The sequence below is a fragment of the Macrosteles quadrilineatus genome, unplaced genomic scaffold (genome assembly GCF_028750875.1).
Source record: "Macrosteles quadrilineatus isolate MER2022 unplaced genomic scaffold, UCM_ALF_1.0 Scaffold_5__1_contigs__length_97177068, whole genome shotgun sequence".
Classification (NCBI taxonomy): Eukaryota; Metazoa; Arthropoda; class Insecta; order Hemiptera; family Cicadellidae; genus Macrosteles; species Macrosteles quadrilineatus.
The window spans coordinates 51,884,596-51,903,249 of NW_026542598.1; the positions used below are offsets into that span (position 1 = coordinate 51,884,596).

Here is an 18,654-nt window from a genome sequence, read left to right on the forward strand (position 1 = left end):
GCTTAAACATGCATTTGTATGTAATGATTTTAAAGATGAAAGATAGCCTAGTAGGAAAGTGAATGTAGGCCTATCAAGTCATATGAACTTCGCCGAACTTGTACATACATTGTAATTGTCATTTGTTAGTCAAAGAGGGCATTAACTCATAAGGAAGGATTTATCAATGCTCCACGTAAACTGCAGTCTAAATTGAATACAATTTTGGGGGCATATTATTTTTCTTATTTCTAACATTAAATGTTTTGGTTTTAGTCAAGAAAGACTTGGGCGGTGTAATTTTGGTTGATTTTTAGCATTAAATTACAAAGTAATCTACCAATAGGGAAGGATTGACCCCAGCTCCTGGTTCTTAACATATAGTAATTCTTATTAAGCACTCTCTTAATATATGTGCAGCTTACCAAACGAGAGTCTTCCCACACTGTTTTTCAGACAGACATATTCATTACCCAGTTAACATTTTGGAACGACCCTAAGACATGAATATCCGCTACATTCATTAGGAGTTACGACAACCAGAAAACCCAATATAAATTACAACTACACCCAATCTTACAATTATATTCTTGCAGACTCAACCGTCAACCTTTCGATTATCATGTAACTCTAACCAAATTGCGAATCCAGCTATTTAAAAAAATCTAAAACTCACATGATCAAAACAGTACCAAATACACACTTCACACCTCACACAGCCGGTTTACTGAATGGAAACATCCAAGACCTCCGACCCAACTCCCGCTGTGGACTCCCCGCTGTACTGACATGTAAATCATTGGCGCCAACAAATTGATTAGAGGATAATGAAACAAGCACGACCAGGGTACGAGCCGGTGGTTAAAGTGTAACTCGGTGGAGGAGAACACCGCGTGAAGGAATGCAGGGGTGGGCTAATTACCAACGGTAGCAGGGGCAGCGTGCTTAGACAATTACTGGGACGTGAGGCGACTACTGAGGCCTACTGTGGAGTAGCGCAAGGAAGTGTGCTAGGGCCGGTCTTCAGCAAGTTGTAGGTTGAGCCTTGTTTTTGGAATGCAATGTCCTGAAAGCGACAATTTGATTTCGCTAATGTAGTCAAGGATCGTGTGAGGAGTAGCGCAAGGAAGTGTGCTAGGGCCACTCTTCAGCAAGTTGTAGGTTGGGCCTTGTTTTGGGAATGCAATGTCCTAAAAGCGACAATTTGATTTCGCTAATGTAGTCAAGGATCGTGTGAGGAGTAGCGCAAGGAAGTGTGCTAGGGCCACTCTTCAGCAAGTTGTAGGTTGGGCCTTGTTTTGGGAATGCAATGTCCTAAACGCGACAATTTGATTTCGCTAAGTAGTCAAGGATCGTGTGAGGAGTAGTGCAAGGAAGTGTGCTAGGGCCACTCTTCAGCAAGTTGTAGGTTGGGCCTTGTTTTGGGAATGCAATGTCCTAAAAGCGACAATTTGATTTCGCTAATGTAGTCAAGGATCGTGTGAGGAGTAGCTCAAGGATGTTTACTAGAGGGCGAATCTCTTTAGCAGGGTAGGTATGTCTAGCTTTGAAAGGATGTTTATTTGAATGACATAATCGATAGCTAAATATTTGCATGGATTTGTTGATAAGTAGTGAAGGAAGGTTTGGAGTAGCGCAAGGAAGTGTGCTAGGGCCAGCTCTCTTTGGCAAGTTTTAGGACGTGACGTGTTTTGAAAGTGTCTAAATTATTTAAGGGATGTGATTGTCAATTAAATATTAGCAAAGCTATGATTGAATGAAAAGTAGTAAGGGTGCATATGGAATAGCTGAAGAACATTCATCCTCCACATCTTCCTCCCTTCTTTCATATTAAACATATATTCATGGAACCATCAACCATTACTTTACTTCACTCTGTTCCTGTCTCAAGTACAGGGAGATAAATTGTAAATATAAAAAGAACAGGTCCTGAATAAGATAGTTTCATTGTTCTTTGACCATTTGTTCTTGGATTAAAACAAATATTTGCAAATGAACTGATCACAGTAGTTTTCTTTTATAAAAACACCAAACCCCAATCCTAAGAGGCTAGTACCCCTTTCACAAACACCACGTCCATAATTACCTAGACAACTAAAAAACTAACTCTCCGTTCACTATTTAACTCTGACAGAAAATCCATCCGAAATTATACGCACCTCAGTTACTTTTAATAAATCTCAAAATTCTAATTACCGCCCAAACAAACGAATGCCCATTAACGGTCTACCCTTTTCCGACTGAAAAACAGAGATTAAAAACCAAAACCACTTTTACAAAGGGGTTGCCGATATAAACGAAAGCCGTTCGTTATTTTGAAATAGAACCAAAAGTGCGGAGCTATAAATATTTTAATATTTCAACCCCTGGTGATGTATCGCACCCATTAGTAGGATCCCTGCTGAGTCTTCATCACCCTTGGGTCAGTCCCTGTCTCTACGGGGTCAGAGAACACTTTGTATCCGGGAGTCATTCATACTTCTCTCTCAATGATCTCCACACGGCTACACTTAGGAAGTCGAATGTAATTAGATTGCAACCGTTTGTCAACCGGTTAAAATGGCGACTCTTAATATTTGGATAGAGCATAGTTTGGGGCCGGGGGAAAGAACAAGTGACTAAACCCGAGAACCAACAACCCTTCTTAAAGTGAAACTGTTTGTAGAGGGGTTAAAAATAAAGAATAAGAATGTTTTTCTGTCAAAGCATGGAGTGTGGCATATGGGCGAGATCAATTGCTAAATCCGAGTCCTCGTCCCTTGGCTGACTTTTAATCTTTCTTTGAAGTGCAGCCGTCGAATTCTGCAATGCTCAGATTAAACCATGCTCTCTCATAGATTATTTGCCTTCATGCAACAGTTTTAAATTTTAAAATGTGTTTCTGTTCGGTGTATTTATCGGACTTTTTTTGTTTGTTTATTAATTTCTTACGAGCTGCGATACCCGTGCTTTGCAACGGGAATAACATGTCACCTTAGGCTGCAAATACAGTGTAAGTGGTGCTGATGTGTGTTTAAAAATACAGCAACTGTATGATTTAATTTGAAAATATAAACTAATTTGAAAGTGTAAACCTATTTACTTTCAAACCCATACTTTTGTTGTCAATGGTCCAAAAGAATATGCCAACATACCTGAGTAGTAACAACGTCAATTACTTGATATTGATGCTTCGTAAATGAGATGTTCTACCATAATTTTTCAATTTTAGTGTAGCCTTTTCACATGTGGCTTATTATAAATTATAAAAGAAACTGTGATCAATACTCTACAAAACTGATACAACCTTTCTTTAGCCAAACATAGCCTCTAACTAAATCAAATGCACGTAATTTCATCAGTCTAAATAATCATCACAAACATATTATTCAAGTAAAATAAATAAACACCAGTTAATTGCATTGGTCAGCTGTTTCATTAAACAAATAAAAATTAAATAATTTAAACTTTGGAAGTAAGTCAGACGTAGCCGTTTGGAAATCGGCCGATGGGCAGAGTCCCTAAAAGATTAGTCCATACCAATAGTTTTCGGTAAATCTACACACTCTAAGTTTCATTTTGATGTCCCTTGTGCCTATATTTTTATTTGGTTATCCAACTACCTTAACCGTTTACATAATAAAACTTCTTAAAATAAATTACAAAAAAAACTACGGATTTGAGTATCATACTGTCTTCTGGTATTATAACCTGCGGTATTACAGCCCACCTTGTAAAATATAGCCTAAAGAAAACTAAACCAATTTAGACAGAAGTAAAGTTATGCGAAACTGGCGATAAAACTCAGAAGAGGTATGTGAAAAAGTTAAGTTGTTATTCATTGTGACCCTTGGTTGGAGTATGTTTTTGATAAAATAAATGACCTTATCCAACCACAGTTGCTGGTATGTCAACTAGTTTTGTTCCTAAGAACTTCGTCAGGTCATTGTATGCAGCCACATCATCAATGTACCAAAAAGTTAAACTTGAGTATCGGGATATCAATAGTACCCGTCGTTGGATGCATTGTAACCCACCTTTGGGGCAAGCTCAAATTAAACTCAAGAGACCAACTTGTCTTCTAAGCCCACTCGACTCTAATCCTCAACAGCTGACTTAAGATTCTTCATTCTCTTATTGACCACTTGCTCTTCACTGGAACACTCATGAATCACGGGACAAAGTAGCCCAGATGATCCAGTGTATAACCTCTGATTACCAGCTGTCAGCAGCCTGATGATTATCTGGCCTCGCTGATGGTGCCATTTGTAACCCTAATGTACCTAAACATTGCGATTAATTAGAAAAGATTAATATTCAGTCGTGGTTGCAGACCCAAACTAGATGTTATCAGACATTAGATCGTCATTAGCTGATATGGGCCGTGTGAAGGGCAGAGAGAAATATTGGGAACGACCTATGCAAATGGAAATCCTTAGTTGAAAATTGAACTCAACAAAAAAAATTTAGTCGAAACTTTTGCAACTACAAGATATAAAACATAATTTTCTTTACGCTGCATCAACATTTTCCTGGTGTTACAAAAGCTTAAAAAAAATTGAATTAAGGTACAAGTTCCAAGGGTGGTACTAAATTCTGATGGATTTTCGATTAGATCATTAAACTTGCTACTTTATCGTTCAGATCATGGATATAGATAGCTATTCTCTGTGTATTTAGATCTAGACCCTCATCTATAGCTCCTAGGGTGGAATCAGTCTTCTGCCCATTTTGAAAATATATGGAGTATCCCATTACGAATAAACTACAAAATGAGCAGGACTTAACTTGTATCTTGGAAGACTGAGATTTTGTAACTTTTAGAGTTTTCTAGAGAACTATCCGATTAGCAAGGAGATCGCTGAATATCAGAGAGCCAAGAGAACGAGATAAGTGTTTGAGGATGGTACGGGCGGAAAAGGTCAAGAGATAAATTATAGATAGAGGGAAGTAACTTTCGACTCTATGAAATCTTGAGTGGGAGTTACTTGTCTATCATACCCAGGAACTGTAATGGACTAGGATGATTACGAAGATGACCCTAGTTATGGCGATCCTGTTTATATAAAAATTGCATCCGTTGTCTTAATCCATTTTAACACAATCGTGTAGTATCTGGCTGCATCGTACAAGTTTATATGTTTCGTGCATATCGATCCAAAAATTGTTATAGGTACTACTATGAAACTCCTAAATGAAAATAATGGTTCCACTGTCCACAATAACCAAAGCCCTTCACAAAAAAGGAGCAAAGGACAAATTAGACATAAAACAAACACGCCTATTAGCGTGGATTAGGCATTTCAGAAAGTTAAAGATTGGTTGTTAGAGGTCGGAGTCAAGGAGATATGACCTAACCGTCAAATTACAGTCCACCGAAACATTCCTGGTAGTCGGCAGAACCAGGATACGAGCGTTACTACAAAGTTCGGGGAATCCATATGAGTAACAGGGCAGGCGGGAATGCACGAGAACGTCTTTATCATAGTGGTTAAAGTGACCCTTCGGTCAACAGGTCACCGGATCGATTCCCGGGATGACCGAGGAAATATTTCCGTGCTAGATATTCTTGATAGTAAAATCCTTACATCGATGTGAAGGACAATAGAGTGGTCTGACAACGTAGAGTGAAACCGGTGAAGTTTCTACCGTTTAGGCAATAAAACGTCGGCTAACCAAGTTTCTGTGGCGAATGCTTACGAAAATGAAATGTCTTGTCGATTTTTCAGACTCGAACAATTTCTCTATTCTCGCAGGAGTTGTTTTATTTTGCAAGTTCAACAGCATTCGAGATCTTCCAGGGCACAGGTTTCAACTTCATTTATTTTAAATTCCAGACTTTACATCTTTCGACTACTTTTTAATCAGCCCTTCTTGACTCAATGATGATTTCACTAATCCACCAAAAGTCAAGGAAATGAACATTAAGGCGAAGATATCGGTATGATTATAGGCCAATTGTATGGGCATACCGTAGCCATGACCAACTTTATCAGCGACGATCAGTTGTTAGGCCTAAAATTTAAATGGTTATTCTCATTACATTTTTGCCACATCACCAATCACTCAATCACAGGCCAAGATACCCAATTGATAGGCCTAGTTCACGTTTTTTTTTTTTTTTTTTACCACAAACACCTAAATTTGATAAACGCAAAACAATATAAACTGTACAGTCGAGCTTCCAAAATCCAAACAGTAGAAGTATGCAGAGAATGGTAATGATATTATAGGGTTGTGTCGTAAAAAAACTTTGGAATCCTAACCCGGCCTGTAGGGTGGATCGTCTAAACGTAAATAACCAGGTAGGGCCTAACTCCTATGTAATTTTACAATGACACCGTTACTACGCAGACGCAGGTATGTCTGGACCGAAAGGTCACGTAATTACACGTGTGTCTTGATTTATAAAATCGCCTATCTAAAACTTACCCGTGATTTTATCTCGGTTACTGTTTATACGCAGTGCCACTATTATTTTACACAATCTATCATTATGAGGGGTTGATTTTCAATGGAGTTATTGAACAGTCGAACTACTGGTTTATCCTGCTAATCCAATCCAGCTACTAGGAGGTCACGAATTGTGGATATTTATAGAGGATACACAGTGCGATACTCCTTGGTGTGGATTGACGTCCGAACTAGTGAGTACTACGACTATCCGGAGTACTATCCTGATAATTAGACCAATTCGTTAATACCAAGGTAAGAATGTTGTTCGGATTCCACAATAAACTGTAAGTCCCTTAGTTGCTATTAGCTGTTTGGGCTATTAATTAACAGCTAACAAGACTACAAGATCGCACCAATACGCACATAGTGGCGTCCCCATCTTAAATAATTGATAATTTATTGATAAAAAATAGTAGGGGCAATTTTCGGTGTCGTACGAAGATTGTTAGACTTGAAATGGCAATGAGTTTTCTGAAAAATAAATCTTGCTGATAATACTAAGTTGGGTAAAATATAAGTGCGATTGAATTCATTCGTATGATCACACACTCTGGATGCAAGAACCCCCCAAAGTTCAGGCTGAGCTACAGATTCTTTCAACGAATAAAATAGGTCAACTTTACAGACGAGTCACCAAAATGAATTACTTAATTACACTTTGACGCCCAATGTTTAAGGACAGCTAAAGCCAAGTTTCAAACCATAAAAATTCCACCATACACTGTAATAAAAAGTTTTTTATTTTATTATTTGTAGAGAGCCATGTTTAATAACACTTCATTTGTAATGACAGTCAGATCAGGTGCACCCTTATCTGGAAACGAAAAGAAACCACGGAAACTTCAACAGTTAATGGTACTGTACTTAATTAAAATAGCACCGGGGAATATGTTTAGTTTTGTTTAATTTTTTGGAGTGGTCAAGGCAATATAGAACAGACTTATGTATAATTTACAGCAAATTAAAATAATCTACGTATTTGATCAGTGTTATTTTCCCTAAGGCTCAATAATATCCTTTGAGTAGTCTGTGATCAATGGTATTCATCAGAATTGTCTTTTCTTTTGTACTGTCTGTTTCTTTATAAGCATGCATATGCTACAGTATTGTTATTTGACATTTTTGTTGAAATTCCGTAACCAAATTGCAACCTATAAGTCCAATGTTGAAATGTTCAAGCGAGTGCCTAAACGGAACAATGAGAGTTTTCCTGAGGTAGTGGCTTCTGTTAATCGAGTCTTCAGTCCCAAACGCCTCTAAACCCAATTATTAACAAAAATAGTTTCGCTGGATTTCAAAGTAAGTTTGGCACACCGATCAGAAAATATTGCTAGTGTTTGAGTATAAGATATGATTATTGTCATAAATTGAGACAGCTTTTGATAATGAAAAATCTTGCGAGTTGTGATACATCTGTTAAATATACACGTTTTTGATACACGAAACAAGTGTGAAAGTATCAAAATCAATCATTGAAGCAGTACATTATTGATGTGCATAAAAAATGGGTTTACGAAATAGATTGATGGTAAAAGCAAAATCATCAAACTCATCTTCAGTTTTTGTTATGTGTCTGATGATGTCAGGCATAGCTGGCGAAAGGCCTCATGAAAATAAAAATTAAAAAATATTGGTGATGTTTTTATTTTAAATTTGATCAAAATATTTCTAGTTCAACATTGCAACGACGTTTATAACTGAATGTTATATTGTCAAAAGAGATTAAAAAAATACAATAAATTTAACCATATCTATTTAAAAGGTATTTCCATACGATGAACACTGCAAAATAGTTTTGTTACGAATATCTTATATGAAGTCATACATGAACTATAAACAACAACTACAAAAAATACAACTTTATATGTTTAATAAAGCCCTAATTTGAAACCAAGAAAATCTGTACCTTCATAGGAAACAGTTTTTCACTTTATCAACTAACTAAATTACACTATATAACACCTTTACACTTGTATGAACTTCAAAGTTACGAAATTGTTAGAATTCGTTATAAATATGTGCATTCACGATATACAACATATAACAACAAATGTTTCACACTGTTTTGTGCGGTCTCGACTCTCCAAGGCCCGAGTTTGCCGGTTTATCGCACGTCTGCTAGGTATAAATCACCAACCTCACTCATTACCAAGATTGTAGACTGCAGTCAACGCCGAAGTTTTTTGCCCGACATGCCCAAGTTTCGAGTCCCTCACCGGGGTAATAGCCCCTAAGTATTTTTCGGCGTGGGAGTTTACGTGGTTTCAAAATTTGGGGTTCGCTATGTTTTTACAACGTGAGCTATTAGCGTTGAAGACCGCTGGGACTGTTTGATTATTGGAGTACAAGTTTAAGGAGCAATTTTATTAGTTTAGATATAAACGTGAGTGGTTGTTTCAAAATGAAAGAACGGATATGTTTATGTATATTGTTTGTGTATATTATATGCAGATATGTGTATGTTTATTACTTAAAACACAATATTAAGATTTATATGTCATTTGATGGAACTAGGGATGAAGATTGATTGCCGTTTCAGCTGTTCGGATGATAATTTCTAACACATATTGGTCTTTTTTTTTATCAAAGTGTGGTATTTGAAAATATGACATCTCAAGGAAAATAATCTTGTTTGAAATTGCGAAATGTGAATCAATTAATTGTTCAAGCACACAGGAAGTTTTGACAAATATTTGATAAGCATCGACAATTGACAAAAAAAATTTATAAGTGAGCTAGGAAGTTCATGTTATATACAGATCTAGGGTATTCTAGTTTTAAGTTTGTCAAAGTCAACAAAATGTGTTTGTTTTTTTATTTGTTATTAATGTTTTATTTATGTTTATGACTCTTGAAATGTGTATCCAAATTCGGTATACATGCAACAAAATATCCGATGGATTTCAGTGGATTTCAAAAATTAAATAAGTGTATGCCTATTAGAGTATTTATAAGTGTGCGAATAAAATACAAAATTCCTCTATTCGCGAGGTTCAGTTTTGTACTGAATTGTATTACACATTGATTAACTAACCTCGTAGAATACGTATCTTATATATATACACTGGAAAATAAACACAATGGGTTCAAAAATAAATCGTCACTACAGAACTCATTAAATAGGCTTCGACTTCATTAAATGCAGTATGGCTTACCAAAGATTGAAACACATGTACGTTAGGGCCTACTATTTAGTGTTGTTGCTCAAACTTAATATTTTAAAAGTAAATTTCAATCTTTGATCAATAAGTACGCCAACTCTTACACTATGATTCTTGAGCGTCTTAACAAGCGTTTATCCTCACATTATCTTAAAAGATTTTTTCACGTTTGGATATAATTAGCGAAATTTATTTATTAGTTCAAACTTATTACCTATGAAAGAAAGAAAAACTAGGTAAGAATTCACTTAGTTTCAAATCATAAATTAAATTTTAAGTTCATGTTCCCATTAATAACGAATAACACCGACCAATAAAAAATCTAAGTAGACTTATAAGAAAACCATTGTAACACATTCTTACTGACTTAAAATTGTCGACCTCTTTGCAATAAGTATTTAATTTTCGAATATTGTTTCAAGTACTGGAAAAAAATAAAACAGTAGTAGTTAAAATTCTTTGTTCCCTTTAATAAAGTTTAATTAGAAATATTTAGTATTATGATGTTATAGATTATCTTCGACATGTCTTACTAAACACCAGAATATCACACGGAAATCTTTACTTTTGATTTTAGTAACCAGTTGTTATTTACATTTACCAACTATCCATAAAAGATATAAAACATTAAACATTAATGCGGTTTAAAATGGTTTAGTCATAAAAATATTTATAAATAGCCTATAAAGTTGTTACAGTTTTTTTGTAAAATATGTTTAGTGGCCTAACATTCTCATAATAATTAATCTATTATTCTCATTTCAATAATAGCTCGTTTATGCTTTAAACATTTACGAATATTTCACGAACTAGTCTTACATATTTATACTTTTAAGGTTTAAATGATTAACAAATAAATATAAATTCCTCAATACTGCATTTCACTGTTAAAATTCTTTGGAAGATGATATATTTTTGCTGTTAGTTTAAGAATTATGGATTATTAGTTTTATAGACTGCTTATTGATAAGAATTTTACATTATTTTAAATGATATATAACAGAAAATTATATTGTTTTGGTTTATCCTAGAATATATAAGTAAATTATATAATGATATTTATTTATTCCTTGATGAATCCATATAAATGGTAAAACTGTTATTTTTTACACATTTTTGTTGAATTAAAAATTGTTAAGAATAAATTAACTCTGTTATGGTTAATGTTTAAGTTAGAAATTAAATAGTTAGAGATAGATATTTCATTTTACATGTTAACTTAAGTGGGTTGAATGTGATAAAATGACTAGTAACTTCAGTATATAAAACTCAATGCAAGTACTGTTAATGCAGCCAGGTTTTTATATAGTGAAGTTTCAATTATTCTTTTAACATTCTGACAACAATATTTAGGATTACAGAATACTTGCTTTGCTAATTCACAATACTTTTACACCGTCGCCTAAACCATAACTAATAAACACAGTATATTAAGTAAAATAAATAAATTATGTTGTTCGGGTTGTCCTCTATAATCAAATACATCCCTTACCTAAAATTCTTCTATGCATATTAATTGTCAAAATAAAAATTATAAATATATTTTCCGTTGTAATAATTTAGATAACAAATAAATGTACAGTAGTTTAAATATTACAAATCCACCGAGAATTAAATCATCTTAAAATTTACACACCTAATTTTTCAAACAACGGAATCAATTACAATAAATTATTTAAAGTACGAAAAAATAATGAATTATATGGATTCAGAAGTTCAACCTATACTGACTGTAAACTATTGAATGCTATTGTCAAATTTGTGTTAAAAAAATATTGTATAAAATGATAACGTACTAGAGGTCGTCCTGTAGTAGAAAACTCGACCAAAAATAATGTACCGACTTCCCCACACTGTAAATTAAACATGTGATGATTGTGTAGCAGTCTTCCATTTCTTTTGATTTACTGTTTATTTATCGTTATTATTTAGTCACCAGCCACCATAAGGTCCATTTAATTTGTTTAATGTTAAATGATTTTTGTGCTTATTTTTTAGCCTATTTTAATTTATGGAAGGATTCTGCACATATACAGGAAAATATCTTTCTAACAGTATGCGTAGATTTTCCCTGTGATATACACGAGCTGAGAAAAAAGGTTTTAAAGAAACATGCTTGCCTATTAATATACAATATAGATTCCCAGATTAATGTACACAAGATTGTTTGGTTCTCGCACACAAGTCGAGTTCCCTCATGCATGTGCATGGCTATACGTCACTTCATGCATATTTCACCGCGCATGCTCTGTGTGCACGCGACCGGCTAGCTGCTATACACTTGATTTGTCGTATTGTTTGTTTGTTTACAAACACGAAACTTAGCAAATGTTCATTGAAGCTCAATTATAGTTAAAACAATTATGAGTATGTTCGTTTTTTTATTTGCTGTGATGGGACTTGAGTTTTTTTGTTTTGTATATTTATAATTATTTTATTTGCCAGTCAATTGATATGTTGGTAAAATGGTATTTATAATTTGTTTTATTTGCAGTGATTTGATTTGTTTACCAATTTTATGGTTGTGTAACTGGTATCGTTCATATATTTGTTTTGTTATAGAAGAAGATTTTCTATCAGGTATTTAAAAATATGGTATTCAATTGAAATAGATTATATTGTACATTTTTACATTTAGCTTTTTTTAATTCCTTGACTTAAGCTTTATAATATAAATACGTTTTAGGGAATTTTATGAAAATTGTTTTATGTAATTACAGTAAACATCGGACAGCCATGTTGTTGATTTCTTTTCTTATAGTAGGCCTGATTAAAGTTGCTTGATAGCCTTTTATAAATAAATAGCCTAGTTTGAATTTTTGCAAAACCACCTTTGATCATAAATCTTTCCACCTAAAATTACAAAAATAATTTAATACTTTTCTTATGTTCTTTCTCATTAATTTCCCATTACTTTAATTGTTTGTATCAGATATTTTGTCAAACAAAAGTGGTAACTTAGATAAGTTTATATTGTTACTGTAGCTGGGGGTGAAAGTAACACGAAAGAATACTACGTTCATTGACGTAAACCAACAGAAATACCTATCTAACACACATTAAAACTGCACAAATAAACAATAATTCTAAATCTAACACTTACTAACGTATACACAAAAACACTCTACATACCACAAACAGGCCATACAGGAAAGTCCAACACACACAAAAACCGGCAGAAAAAAACACTTGAGATGACACAGATAAGGGCTTACGCGGCGACAAAGACAAAAACGGTAAGTAATAAATAAGGTCCAACTCGTTCCATATTCCCAAAGGACATAAGTCTATAGCGACTTGTTGGAGAATGCCTTGCAACAAGGCCTGTAGCGATATGAGCGGACGGCGGCACCGGCGGGCGAGCGAAGCATAATTGCTGCTCTCTCATTGGTCCAGCCAGCCGCGACGCCATTGGTCCAGACGGCAGGTGGACTCAAAATAAAAATACTCTGGCATTCCTTAAATGCCAATTGTTTCATAGCACTTGAATACTTTCCAAATTGGATCAACGTCTCCACGACACCGGCTCTGCTAATTGATGTGATTTAGTGTGTGTTGTGTTTACATGTGTTAAGTGTTTGTGTTAGTTGTGTAAATAGTATGGTGGGAGTAATGGTTTTGATTAGTCAACTTGATATTTGGTAATAGTTATGTCCGGGGTTCCAATGGTTAATTAAATAGGACAATACCAAAAATTTTAAATTTTACAATACAACAATTCACTTAATTTGGTATTTGAATATCTAGAATAATTTAAAAGATCTGCAGATTAAATTGTAACTTCCTAATTACTTTGTTATACAGATGTTTAACTGGAGAATAATTTATTTATGTAGTGCAATCTTTAATGGTCTATCCAAGTAGTATTATAAATAAAAAGATCAAGATATGTTTAATTATCTAACACCAATAATGTGTATTACGTTATTTTAAATAATTTTTTTACGGTCGTGATACATGTATTATTAAATAATAACTAATTGGTCCTTCGGGCCGGATAAATAGTTATTAGTACAAATAATAAAAATAAAATTTCAAATAGAAAACAAACATTGATTGAAAAAATGTCATGTAACTTCGTAAGTTCTCAGCCATTAATTCGATAAATTTATAAAATTTGAGTAGCCCCCCTAAACATTGCCTTGTTTGAAAGTCAGAATTACTCCCAAATAAAAAAATGTTGATAAAATAAATTCGGATTAAGAATTATTAGTATAATGTTTTTTTTATTTATTTTGGTTTTAAAACTTTGTTATGCAGTGGTTGTTGGTCTTCTGTAATGGATAGTTTACAATTACAGTAGTTCAAATAGTAGTCAAAAAAGATAATATATAAATTAAAACAAACATTAAATCAATATATGCTGAATTATTTTAAGTTCGTATCAATCAAATTTAAACTTTAGTGAACATACAATATAAGTCAATAAGTATAAGTATATCTATTTGAAATTTGGAAGCTTATTGACTTATACTTATGCTGAATTATTTTAAGTTCGTTTCAATCAAATTTAAACTTTAGTGAACATATACAATAGTGTATATTTAGAAATAACATTCCTTGTTACATGTTTTTCATAACAATACAACTTTTACGATTCATGACTGTTTAAAGCGTTACACAACTGACCGGATAAAGCAATAAAGTTTAATGATAATAACAAAAGAAGAAAAACTAAAACTTTAAAATTCAAACTGAAAATTGGATTAATTATTATATTTTAGGTTAAGCTAAACAATGATGAATAAGGAACACATTTTTACGACTTTAGCCTACTCAACCGTTAAAGTCTTTGTAATTTTAACTCTTTCATATAGTTTATCCTTTTTTAACTGCTATAATGAAGATTTACTTGAGAAGATTGTAATTATTGATAATTTATTTAACTTAATAATAAATGAATTTCACTAGCTAAAAAGTATATAAAGTAAGTTGTAGTTAGAAACCTCAAATCTTATAACAGGAAAATATAATTAAGATCTAAATACACAGCATATCCTATTGTTTAAAATCTTACAAATATTCTAGTTTCATTTTATTTTCTATAAGATGGGATTCCCCTGTTTTAAAATTCAATTAATACAAATAGATAACGCTTATCTTAATAGACCCCGCCATTTACACCAAAAATGTTTGCAAAATGTTTAATGACGGAACCTTTAACGAGTAGGCGTAACTATAAGCCGTTTTGATTTTGAAACAATGACTAACAAAGCTACATACAATCAATTAACTTGAGTTATTTTGGTCTTACAACCTTAAAATAGCACTTAAACTTAAAACTTTTAGCAAAAACCCGGTTTAAATGCTTTTACTAGTTTTTTGTTTGGGTTTAGGGCTAAACTGTAGTTAGAGTAAGTATTTTAGTGTAATTTGATCTAAAAATAATACAATCATTCATTACAAAATATTCAAATAAAGTTATAGGTAGTTGCAATAATTGAGCTTTTGAATAGCTTAAGGTAATTGTTATCCCAATCAATAGTTACTTTTAGATGACCTAAACTAAGAATATTAAAATGAAATAACAAAGATATACTATTGACTGAGTATCGTGTATTTCAAAGAGTCCTTAAAAGCTCAGCCTATAATGAGAAAAACTCAAATAATAATATTTTAACTATAAACTTACCACCTGCACTTATTACGAATATACCTAAAAGCTAGTTATGTTAACAAATATCAAACTCAGAAATGGTTTGTGGCTGGAAGAAACTCTATAATACAAGGTAAAATAAATTCAAAATAGGTTTGTAATAAACAAATAAAAATACTGAAAAATAATACATTCACAGTGCTACGCAGTCTTTCAGTTTAAGTTTAAACATTATAACTTTATTTTTATATCAAAATTTAATATTTAAAACCTTTAATCACGTTATATAATATATTTTAAAACATATAATTTTATATTTTATAAATTATGTCGTGTTTATAGAACCATTGATTACAGTTGTCTAGCTAATAAATGTTATTATATTCTTTTGAAACGCATTTTAACAATACCCATATTATATTACAATATATATTTATTTCAGTAGTATAAATGACAACCCTGTACAAAACTATTAAATTAAAAATACATACATAAATGTGGCATTAATAGTAAAATAAATTGAATTAATCTTGAACACAATTTCTATGTTTTATCAGAATTATACAAAGGCTTATGTAATAAGCCGACTTGGGAAATAAGCCTGTGCGTCGACTGAGGTTGTGCCCAAAAGTTTAATGTTTAGTAAATTAAAATATATATATTCATTAAGGAGAAAAGTAAATAGTTTAATATAAGTAAAATGGAACTACAAGAATAAATGGTGGGCAAATGAAAAACTACAAACAAAATTATTACAGAACACCATTAATACAACATATTAATATGTATTAACATACATATATATAGATAAAATATACATATGTATTAACATACACCATTAATAGAAATATTGAAATATTTCCTAAGAAAAATGTTAAAAGTAGATTAATCCTAACTCTAATATGAGCTATGTTATTTGTTAAAAGTTATCTCGAAATCCAGCAGATGATTTTTACTAAATTATAGAATGAATGACTTTTATGTCTAAACACTTGATTTGTGAAAGCCAGTACGTCAGGAAAACTCTTATTTCGCTACAAAACTCATATGAAAATCGAATTTGAAAAACTAACAGCCTTATAGGTAGCTAAGTAGCAAAGTTGCTTTTACAAAATAACAAGGTAAAAATAAACAAAAGACTTATAAGAAGCCATCCTCAGAATACTACCAAATTACAGAGTACAGTACAAAGGGTAAAAAACAGTTGTAGCTATTGAGCAAAGATTAAATTGAAGATTACTAGATATTGGGGGAAATAGTTCCGTTGTCTCTCTCCCTTCAAAACGCTCTCCCCGAAATACTGAGGCATGTGTTAGAAAACTTTGATTTAACAGTTAAATAAATATTTTAAAATTTAATATTTATTTCATGTACTGTAAATTAGAATCTTAAAACATTTTCAATTAGTTGTTTTAATGAGCCAACTGTCAAATCAGTGTTTGCGCGAAGATAGGTACATAAACGTGTGATTTTACTCAACCATTGACTTTAAGTAGTGTAAATATACATATTATATTGTTATAAAATATGGAGTTGAGGCGTGTTTCGTGTTTCGTGTTGGTGACGTTTGAGGGCAATGGCACAGACTAATTTCTCTCTTATTCATGGGTAGATTTTCGTGTATAAAGTTTGTCTGTTTATGATGCTGCTATAACTAAACCCAATTAACCACAACCAAGCAAGGATCGGTTCCCTGGTAGTTGGTATAAGATAAAAAGTGTAATGTTTTTCAAAAACTGAAAAATCATTAGTTGACGAAATCATCATTAAAGAGTGTTGTCTGTTGTTTCTTACAGCTTTTTGGTAATATTACATATTATACTTTCTAGTAAAATTTAGTTGGACCAATTTAGTTCATTTTATAAACAGTTTACATTGTCTTGCTTCAGGAGAATTAATTTTACACCTGAATTGAAAAAAAAACTCTTTAAAATTAGGTAACTATTCAAAAGACAAATTAATTAGTCTGATTTACTTCTAACAACACGGGTTTCCTTTTCATTTTTAAGTTATTTATGAGCATAATTTTAACAAGGACAACGCTTCGAGATTCAGACTCAAAGGATTAGTTAAGGCTATTACATAAAAACCACCACGAAATTCAAATATTCCCATATTGTCATTTATACAAAAATAATACTAGTACATGAATAATCGTAATTTTATTTCATCTTAAGGTCAGTGGTTTAAAAACATGACTACAATGGCGTACCGACTTAGACTCATATTTTTAAATCACATGTATACTGTATTGTAACATCCTATCGCTGACTATGAAAAAACGTATAGCTCCTGTAGTTAATCATGAGCGTATGAATTTCTGAAAACAATACTGCATTTTTTAAGCCTTCTTCAACAACATAGAAACATCTTCTCACATGCTGCACTTACAAGTCATCAATGAGTTTTTAGTGTATAATAAAACTGCATTTATTCCAATAAGTCAAACAAAAAAGTATTATCTCTATGACGTCCTTATAGACTTAATAATAGTTCCACTAAAGTCAATGGTTCCACTTTTCCCGCTTCCCTCACTCCTGTTTCCCTCCATGTGAAGGTTACCAATGCTATCACAACTCCATCTACAAATAAAAGTACTCCCAAAACCCTTATTTCGTATTAAACGTCTTACCGCAAATTTCCACTTTCCACGGTGCATTTCCCACCATGCGAAGGTTACTACAGTTACCACACTAACACCACCTCATAATGCCAACATAACGCCGTCATATTACCATAATACACGAGATATGTCGGCTAATGGCTAATAGACGAGATAATAGTTTTATACGAGCTGAGACCGAGTAATGGCGGGAAACTGATAGTACTTATCACAGAGTAATCTAGGTGCACTGTCATATGCTGACATAGAGCAAGATTGTTGTCAGGTGCTAGACTTGGCTTGGTCTTTGGCTATCTCGAGCAATGAGTGGTTTATAATCATGGCTGAAGTATTACATGAGCTGTGGCAATGGCATGTGGTTGGAAGTAAGATTTAGATAGTTTAAAATAAGTTCTGTATTAGTAAATGGTGTTTCACAATGTTCGATATAACGATACAACACAAATGTGAGACATTAAAATGTATGTTGAATAAAATGCATTGGATAGGTTACTTAGGCTAAAAATGTAAGCCCTATACAGTATTTGGAATAAAACAAAGAAACACTTTAGAAAACACAATGAGTAGCATGTAAGAAGGGTTAGAAGTGGCTCTATATATGAATCCTAAATGAATAAATTATCATGTTGTTGTGATTGAATTCCAAATCGTCAAAGTAATATAATTGATTTAATAAGCAAGATAATGGGGGTGCATAGTTTAATATCTTACCATTTGGCTCAAGCTATCAGGATCTTTGAGCTACTCCTCTGCAGGAGTCAAATTATTTCAATCGACTCACTTAGATGAAGAACTATTATACGAACTAATACTACTTGACACTTGTTTTGAACTGTTTTGGCGATCTATGTTTTGTAGGT

At 32.8% G+C, this 18,654-nt stretch overlaps 1 protein-coding gene across 2 annotated transcripts in view; it reads right to left on the bottom strand.

Moving 5' to 3' along the window:
* Nucleotides 1–18,654, bottom strand: part of LOC128994399 (transcription factor AP-2-epsilon-like) — a 201,186-nt gene that overhangs the window by 94,607 nt on the left and 87,925 nt on the right. Inside the window, exon 1 of one of the 2 annotated variants that reach the window (XM_054418948.1) lies at nt 12,708–12,794. The exons of the other annotated variant lie outside the window; for it this stretch is intronic. The gene's annotated coding sequence lies outside the window, so the exon portion shown is untranslated. Of the gene's footprint in view, nt 1–12,707; nt 12,795–18,654 lie in introns of those variants that run through there. 2 annotated transcript variants of the gene reach the window in all.